Raw genomic sequence first — 9,702 nt, 5'->3', positions numbered from 1 at the left:
GGAAAGTTTGTGGGTATATACACTGTACCCCCACCGAATCTAAACAAACTTGATCCTTTTTTCAACTGTGGAGGATTTCTCAGCACCACCTTCACTCATGCCTGTCCATTTTAACCAGGACAATAGCCTAGATGATGCAATACCGTATGTGTTTGAACCGAGGTCAAATGAAGCGACAGAGTGTTGTAGGGTTGTCCCCAGGAGGCATCTGATGCATCTGATTTGTAAATAAAATGATAAAATTACTTACTCCTACTGGTGAAGACTGTATTTTCCATTAGTCTGAGGCAGTGACAACCCAGCACTGAACACCCCCCAAATTGGTAAAACAGACAAAAAGCACCTGTCACATAACCGCAGACTCGCACAAATTGAATAAACTCTAACCCTTTTTTTCTCTACCAAGCCACAGTTGGGAAATCGAATAGTGTGCATGAAGATCCACAGCCAAAAATGCACTAACAAACCATGTTTCCCAGTAATAAGCTGCTACTGTTGAGCAAGACATGCCCCTGGGGCTGGTACATATACATTCTAGAGAGCATTTAATTGAGCGAACACAAGCTTAGTACAGGATAACTTATGAAAAAAATGTTGTTTTTTCCCAGAATTGACAATCTATAAATAAATATATTCAAAACGTTTTTTTTTTTTAATTTATTTATTATATTGGCGTCCATAACACTAAGGGAGAGACAAAAAAAAGGCTCTGAAACCCTATAAATCCTAAAAATAATCATGCTGAAAGTTCACAGTCTTGGTTATACCACAGTATCTGTGAACAAATATGAGGAAAGAAACTGAACTGAATGAAACTGTTTAAACTTTTCTCTATTTTTCAGTGTATATTTTCAGTATATATAATTTTCTAAAACTTATCTGACTTCTGTTCTGGGGAATCATATTGCACTAGAGGATTTTTTTTTAAAAGATTTGGGCATGACAGATGTGAAAACCTGCCATTCAATCAGGAAATCACCACCAGCTATTTCACCAACCTGATGGGTATACCAATTTTCCTCAGTGAAAGCATCAAGCATCAAGACACAAGATACATCAGGATACATCCTGCCAGACAACAGTTCGTCTTGTCTACCACTGACATTTTGGAAATTGAAGCTTGTGGCTGTGACAGCGAGAGAACTCAGTGAACTCATACATCCACCTTGTGGCCTTCTTGTTCCTGTTGGCTGAAATGACTATTATTTTAGTTAGGACATTTATTCTTTCTTTTCTTTTTTCTATAAACAAAATGGTTGGAGTAATTTGGTTTCACACACATGCAGAGTATTCATCTTTTTACTCATCTTATTTAATTCATGTATTTGTTTTCTATTGGCTCATGTGTCCGAGGCTTGTTAATTTACAGGTCAAAGTTCACCTAAATCAAGTAGGCAAAGTGAAAGTAACCACTACTAGAAACAAATGTGTCTTTCATATCCCACGTCCTCTCCACTTCACTGAACTGGATTTTCTGCTGAGTGAATTTTATTTGCGTTTGGTGTATTATTTCTGTCACAGCATAACCCTTTAACATTTAATGTTATTGGATGACATAATAACAATGTTGTGTTAATATTATGTTGTAGTTGGCCTAATATGGTTTTACATTTTTTAACTAACCTAAAGATGAGCTTGAGTACTAAGTATGGCAGGTCTAAACTGAAAATTAAAACACCATAAAATCACTTTGGTCTGTAAGGAAAATACATGTATACTTGTCTAGTGTTTTTAATTCTTTTATCAAATTAATGAAAGAAATTCTATACAAATACACATATACCTTCGACGCACCATTAAGCCCCAAGCAGCCTTTGTTTTAGATCAGCTAAACAGCTTCCTATTTATATTCTATTACACTACATTGGTTATGTAGTAAATAATGAACTGGCTTATGTCATGCATTTATAATATGATGTAATACATACATAATGCAAACATTCAATGAATGAGATTGAATTAAAGGATGAAATGAATAAAATAAGTGTTGTGCTGATTTGAAGATGAGGCTGCTGAGGTCCATTTACTTTTATTCATTTCATTATTTATTCGTATAGCGGCTCTCAGGGACTTCTTTAGCCGCTAACACTAACACAGTAATGCTAAAGCTATCACGGGTCCAGCTTTGACATGCATAAACCCACTCCCAGGCATTAATATGAAATTCCATGAAATCCGTTGAAACTTGGTTGAAAAGCGTGTGGCACCACGGAGGCTCGACATCAAGGCCAGAGAGGTTGCACGCTGTACTACACGTGTTACACTCAGCTGCTAAGCACTTAAAAGCTAAGATTATGTTCCATGTTTGATCTTCAAGTCTGATCCTACACACACACACACACACACACACACACACACACACAGATTTGTGTCAGGGACTGAGATGCATGAAAGCCTGAGCAGGAAGAGAGTACAGTATGTCACAGCTAAGTCATACACAAATTAGTTGTTTTTTTTTTTTTTTTGCGTGTGTGTGTATGTGTGTGTGTGTGTCATGGGATGATGTTTTTTGTCCTCAGGTAGGGAATTGGGTGTTTTTCACACATTAAATTAAGTAAACCATCCACCCTGAAACACATTACTGTATATATGTTAATATTTAAATATTTGTGACATAGTTAGTGATTCTGGTGATAATTTGTTACTTAGTGCTATATTTTTGTTATTGCCATGAGAGGTTAGTGGTTGTGTTTCACTCTGATGTCACAGCGAGTAATTGTTATTTCTAGTTCAGTTACAATGGTGTTTAACGGGAGAAAAAAAATTCAACAATCTCAAACATAAGGGTAAATAGTCAGGTTTCACTGTTAGCTCCTAAAAACAAAACAGCAAGAGCTTCTTTATTCACTCACCATTTTCAAGCAATGTTCAAAGTCTTCTTATTAGAAGTCCAGCGTTGAAGTAGTGGAGACAGCAAATGCAGTTTCAAGCTACGAAATGATGAATGTGATGGTGTTGATGGTGCTGATGGTGCTAGTTCCATTAAAGTTGCTTTGGAAGATATACAGTAGTGGCACCTTCAATATTTTTTAAACAAATGTATGTTATAGATGTTTGTTTTATGACTTCAGCATTATTGAGTCAGTACAAAAACTTTTTAGATTCCCAAACACTACTTTCTCAAAAAAAAAAAAATGTTGCCAGATACTTGCCAGATATTCCTGCAGCTCCTTTAATGTTGCTGTAGGTCTCTTAGCAGCTGATAAGGTCCCTGATAAGTTTTTATCAATTTTGAAAGGAATGTCCTGTTCTTGGTAATGTCACTGTGGTATGTGACATTCTTGATACAATGATATTCTTTCATGCAGTTCTTTCTGGGCCATGGCTTCAGCAGTTGAATGAAACCAACATACACACACTACACTAGCTCAGACACCATTATTCTTATTTGCATAACTGTGCTTATGCTGACTGATTATGTAATAATACTTATTTACTGTGAATAAAAATTAATGAAGGTTACATGCGGAAGTGGTTGTCTGACTGACATCAAAAGCACACGCCTGATTCATTAGCCTGCTGACAAGCACATGGATGATGCTCGGAATGATGGTTTAAAATAGAACTCCTAGTCAAAAATCAAATAAAGATGAAAAATGGACCAAACGCAGCACTGTGAAGTATAAATGTATACTATGAAGTATAAATGAAGCTCATATTTCATTACATTGGTAAAAGGCTGCAGTAAAGCCAGTAGACTGAGTGCCAGAATGCCTTTCACGCTCTCGAACACGTGCTATTCGGCTTTTATTAAAGAAGCTAATCAGCATTTTCTTACAAAGAGAAAAGGACCTTTACCCTATTGGTTTTATAGAGAGCTGTGCAATATGTAAGAACAAAAACCCTCTGTGCGGTATTGTTATAGTAAAATACTAAGTGACCTTTATGATAATGTGACCTTATTCTGAAGTAATGCTTTTATATTGTGCATATAAAAGGGTATTTTAGAAGCTGCCTAATTTTAATGTTAATTTTAATGTTTATTTTCTAATTTTAATGTGCCATCTTTTGCTGTTATACACTGATGAGCTAAAACATTATGACCAGCTGCCCAATATGAATGTGCTGCCAAAACAGCTCTGACCCACCAAGGCCTGGACTCTGCAAGACCTCTGAAAGTGCCCAGTGGTATCTGGCAGCAAGACAGTTTAGAGGATGTGTAAGTTTCGGGGTGGAACCACCGTGGTTGGGGCAACACCCTGAACTCTTCATCATGTGATAAAGAGTCCTGAACCATATGTGCAGTGGGGCAGGGAGCATTATCCTGCTGATAATGATCCTAACACTGCCATCAGGGAATACCATTGCAACGAAGGGGTGTACCTGGTCCACAGTGATGTTCAGGTAGGTGGCATGTGTCAACTTGACGTCCACATGAATGCTTGGACCCAGGGTTTCACAACAGAACATTGCCCAGAGCATCACAATCCCTCCAACATCTTGTCTTCTTCCCACAGTCCATCATGGTGCCACCCATCTGACCAGATGACCTTCTTCCATTGCTCCAAGGCCCAGTTCTGATTCTTGTGTGTCCATTGTAGGTGTTTTTGCTGGTGGACAGGGGTTAGCATGGGCATTCTGACTGGTCGGCAGCTACACAGCCCCATATGCAGCAGGGTGAGATGTGCTTTGTATTCCGACACATTCTTTCTGTAACCATCATTAAAATTTTCTGTGACTTGTGCCACAGTAGCCCTTCTGTTGATTCAGCCCAGACTGGACAGCTCTACCCACCACTGGGGATTCATGAGCCTTGAGCGCCCAACACCCTGTCACCGGTTTGTGGTTTGTCCCTCCACGGACCACTGTCTGTGGGTACTCACCACTGCTGACCGGGAGCACCCCACAAGCCTTGTCATTTCAGAGACGCTCCAACCCAGTGGTCTGGCCATTATAATTTGACCCTTGTCAAAGTTACTCAGGTCTTCATGCATGCCCATTTCTCCTGCATCCAACACGTTGGCCATGAGAACAGACTGTTCGCTTACAATCTAATATATCCCAGACCTTGACATGTGACATTGTTATGAGATAATCAATGTTATAACTGAGAGTGGTCATAATGGTTTGGCTCACTGGTGTATATTGTGTGTTGAAAATGTTATTTTAGTTTGCATGTGCTCTTTGCTGTTTTACATCAAGGACCACAATGGAAATAGGTCAACGACTTTATTGTGTTATCTTTGAAGCTAAAATGTAATCTTTTGTATCCTTAAATAAACCAGTCTCGTTCCCTTAACAGTCTCTTCTTCTCTTGGTCTTTTTTTGTCTTACTAAGTTCAAGAGACAGAAAAAAAGAGATGCTGGTGAGGGAAGACTTGCCATAAAGTTGCCATAATGTAAGTGATAACATTTTTGTTATAAGCAATTTTTTCAGATAAAACCTCATCATTCTAAGCTCTTGGTATAAATGCCATTCTTCCAAAAGATCTTCTCTCAGTTGGTGTTTTGATGATGATGCTGGAGAGAGAGTGACTGTGAATGCTGTAGTATATGATTTACATTATTTTCATCCTCATCAAACCATTCAGTGAGCCCTCATGCCCTGTGGATGGGAGCGGGGTCATCTTGAAAGAGACGAAGTTCATCAGGATAGAAATGTTTCATCATAGGATAAAGTCAGAAGAACTTTGTTCTGATTTGCTGTGATGTTTCACTCTAATGGGGCAAGTGGATCCAAATCATGCCAGAAACTCCACAGGGCAAAGATCTGACCAGCCTCAAAATTCTTTTCTGTGGTTCCTCTTCCACTGAACCCAATAACCAATACGTAATGCTAATTTTGCCTCCAGAGGGCAGTGTGTCCCAGTGACTACCTGAGTCGTCATACTGCTCTCCACCCACGGTACTCAATAATTGAATCTGTAAATCACAATCTAACATTGTTCAAGTTATTATATTTAATTACTGAGTTTTTAGCATTATTAGCCAGTTTGACTGGTCACCTGAATTGAATGGGTTTAATCCAAAACTCAGATTAAATTCAAAAATAACATGGCCTGTAAATAATGTCAATTTAAATGTAATGACAAAAAATGAAGTAAGAAGTTCAAAAATAGGAAACTCTATAACAACATTCATTCATTCATTCATTCATTCATCTTGGTCAGGGGTCGCAGTGGAGAAATATCAATCCTCGTAACACTGAGTTTTTAGCATAGCCAGTCCACCTACCGGCATGTTCTTGGGACGTAGGAGGAAACCAGATGACTCGGCAGAATACCACACGAACATAGGGAGAACATGCACAGAAATTCCACACGCCGAACTGTGGACCCTGGAACTGCAAGGTGGCAACGCTACCAACTGCACCACCGTACCACCCTTCCAACAAATAGCCACGTGTTCACATTTTTAATAATAAGCCTAATAATTTGAATCATATAATGGATTCTGTTGATAAATAAGTCTGTGCTCAGGAGGTCTATGGAATTTATTTGTCCGTGGAAGAGATCGCTGGCTGCAAAAAGTTTAAGGACCCCTGATCTACACATATCATATGCAATATCAATACATTTATATTATACACTTTTTGATGTTATGCTGAAGTGGCCAGGTGTTTAAAGCAACTTTGGATCTCACAAAATGTATTTAAACACGGAAGTTTCATAACACTAAAAAGCGTCCATTACTTGGTAGCTACAATAACCTTGGTGCTCCACTGCAAAACTAATGAAGCAAACTTCAGACGACAAACACATCCTGGTTTTGAACCTTGAATGTACGAAGGTGGAAAATGACATCATCATGCTCGAACTTCCCACATCTGAGGTAAATTGAATGCAGCTTTTATGCAGCTGTTATGACCCTGAAGTTGATTATTTTCCTATAACCACACGTTCCCAAGTGTTTTGTTTCTTTTATAAGCAGCAATTTGCCAACAATTAAAGTTGTAAATTTATTAAAGAACAAGGCATCATACTTTTATTCCATTATATAATAATATATAATGTTATGGAATGTCTGCAAGTCAAGTTCCTGTTATCTCCTTATGACATCTATTAGCAGTTGTTCCCTCTCCAGCTTTTCTTTTATTGCTCTTTTGAATGTAATAAGGTGAAAAATGCAGCTTGTCGTGTTACAGAAGCTGCCAAGCGTAAAGTCCTCTGTCCCGAAAACTTTCCCATGTCAGAAAGTTACAGCTTTACCTCTGTTACAAACGGTTGACACTGAAGACTCCTTCCATAAATGTTTATGTATCACAGCTGCTGTTATAGAAAAGATATCAATATCTTCTGACCAATCAGAATCAAGAATTCAACAGTGATTCTGTTGGATTTTTTTTTTCTTTTTCTCAGCAGCACCTGAAGTTCATGTGGATGTTCATGCTCTAGTCCTGTTTGAATCATTTGTATGGACACACAAACACAAGGTGCAGCAGTTGTAAAGCATTCCTGTGTTTGCAGAGTTCATGCAGACAGAGGGATCGGGCCAGTGAGAGCTATTTACAGCCTTGATCAGTGTGAGAAATCGCTCACTTCAAAGACTCCAGAGCAATAAGAGCTGCTCACAAACCCACTGCACTTCAAAGTGTTTTATCAGCTACGATCAGGGTTAATAGTGCTATAGACACAGAGGACAAAAAGCAAAGCAGTAAACTAGAGGGAGTGTCATCTCACTGTGTTGTCTCACTTAGCAACAGGACCTGAGCCACAGAAATTCAATCCAAGCTCGACTGCACATGCCCACTTCAGGACACTAGCAGAACAAAAGCTTCCATACTGCTTTAGGTAGTGTAACATGACACGATATGGCAGTGTTTTGATGTTATAGCAAAAATAAGCATTGCCTGGTTATCTGTGTTAGGTTTCCTAATTGGTTAAAACATTCATCATTATAAAACCACAATAACTGAAACCTAATAATAACTCAGTGTTTGACCTATGCAGACTATATTCAGACAAATAACAGAGAAAAGTGTTAGAATGTACCAAAATCAAACATGGTTAAGCTTTCACTGGTGTGACTGACAATGGGGTGTGTCTGAAGCGTGGAGCTTTTCCCATTCCGCTGTTAGCTAATTGCGTTGTCTGTCTGAGTAACGCAGCTCTCTGTAGTGCTATACGTGTTTCTGAATGCTGTGTTCTCCACCACTGAACATGAACTCCCCAGTTGCTGTGGTGATTTCTTTAACCTGAACTGAATCAGCCAGAAAAGGCTGCCTGAATGCAGCTGAGTTTGCTGTGCATGCACTTGTATGTGCGTGTCAGCGTAGCTTCGCCTCTTCCATAGAAGGGTGATGTCGGATATGTTTGTGGTATTAGTGCTGGTGTATCGTACACGTTTGGCGGATTCAGCACAGTGTAACGTTTTGGTCCACCACTCTCTGTCCATCAGCATCATAACGGAAAGCCGAACTGCTCCTGTACATCAGTCCTTAAGGATCTGGAGGAATCTTCCAGTTCCTGCTTGCTGCTCACCGAAACCATTGCTGTTTTTCTCGAGCTAATACACTAGTATGATTTTACGCTAGCGTACTGACTCGTGAAAAACAATGGGCTTAGGAGAAGCGTGTTTTTTTTTTTCCAGCCAATATAGCTGCTCCTGTTTTGAGATAAAGAAGTAGATACTTTTTCAGAGAAGGGAGTGCGTGCTTCATTAATTCTGAATGTTCGTTACACCTCACGTGATATAGGCAGTATTCTATCTGTGATGAATAGCCTACTTTATTATGCAGTGTGTTCAATAAGTCGTTCAATTCGCAGACGTATTAAATTGAAAGCCATCCCATTGTTTTCTAATTGTACTGTTATCTGGAAATATATTCCATTAGTCACATTTATCAAACAGGATATGAATGAACTTTTTCTTAAATTATGTGTAGGAGCATTTACATAAGAAATGTGTTCATGAAAATTCAGTTATTTGGAAAAAACTTTCATATTCTACATTTCACTTCTGAGATTTAAGGTGACTCACTAATGTGAACTTTGATGAACTTATATCGTATGACTTGTGATGAGTTCCTGCGACTTTAAATATGAATTATGCCGTCAAGTTTAAATCGCTTTTTTATTTCTATCCCACACAGTAATATAATTTTTGAAACTAAAATTTTGTGTCACTTCATGTTAATGACCTGACAGAAAGCAACCTGCAACAAATCCAAAAATTAACACAAACAAGACTAGCCAATCAATTAGTACAAAAGTAATGGTGCCCCATTAAAGGAGGTAGTGTGTGTCTGTGCTGCTGATGCACTGCAATGGCTGACCTGCATTACTAGCAGATTTAGCACAAGTCATGCTTAAGGAGGAGCCTTTTTCACTGTTTAGTAGTGTAGCTGCACATCACAGGTTTATATCAATGAGCTCGTTTTAATGCAGTATCAATTCTAAAGTAAAAGCTCATTCACTGGGACTTGCATGGTGAAAGCTCCACATAAACAGATTAAAAATGTGTGTAATCATTGATAAGGTGACGTGTTCTTTAAGGAGACGTTTATTTAGCATTTATGCAAGGAATCTCCAGTGTCACTGCTTTGTAACAGTCAGAGGTAAAGCTGTAACTAAGTTTTCTGACACAGGAAACTCTTCAGGACAGAAGACTTTACACTTTATAACCCTGTGGTTTCTTGGCAACATGACAAGCCACGTTTTATGTCTTATTAACTTTATGGGATAAAAAAAAGACGCTGGTGAGGGAATGACTATTTAGTGATAAAAGGAACCACTTTTTTTTGTTGATGTTCCACAACATTAA

This window comes from Pangasianodon hypophthalmus, chromosome 15, assembly GCF_027358585.1.
Source record: "Pangasianodon hypophthalmus isolate fPanHyp1 chromosome 15, fPanHyp1.pri, whole genome shotgun sequence".
Taxonomy (NCBI): Eukaryota; Metazoa; Chordata; class Actinopteri; order Siluriformes; family Pangasiidae; genus Pangasianodon; species Pangasianodon hypophthalmus.
The sequence above is the reverse complement of the archived record's forward strand: the minus strand, read 5'-3'. Positions refer to the sequence as shown.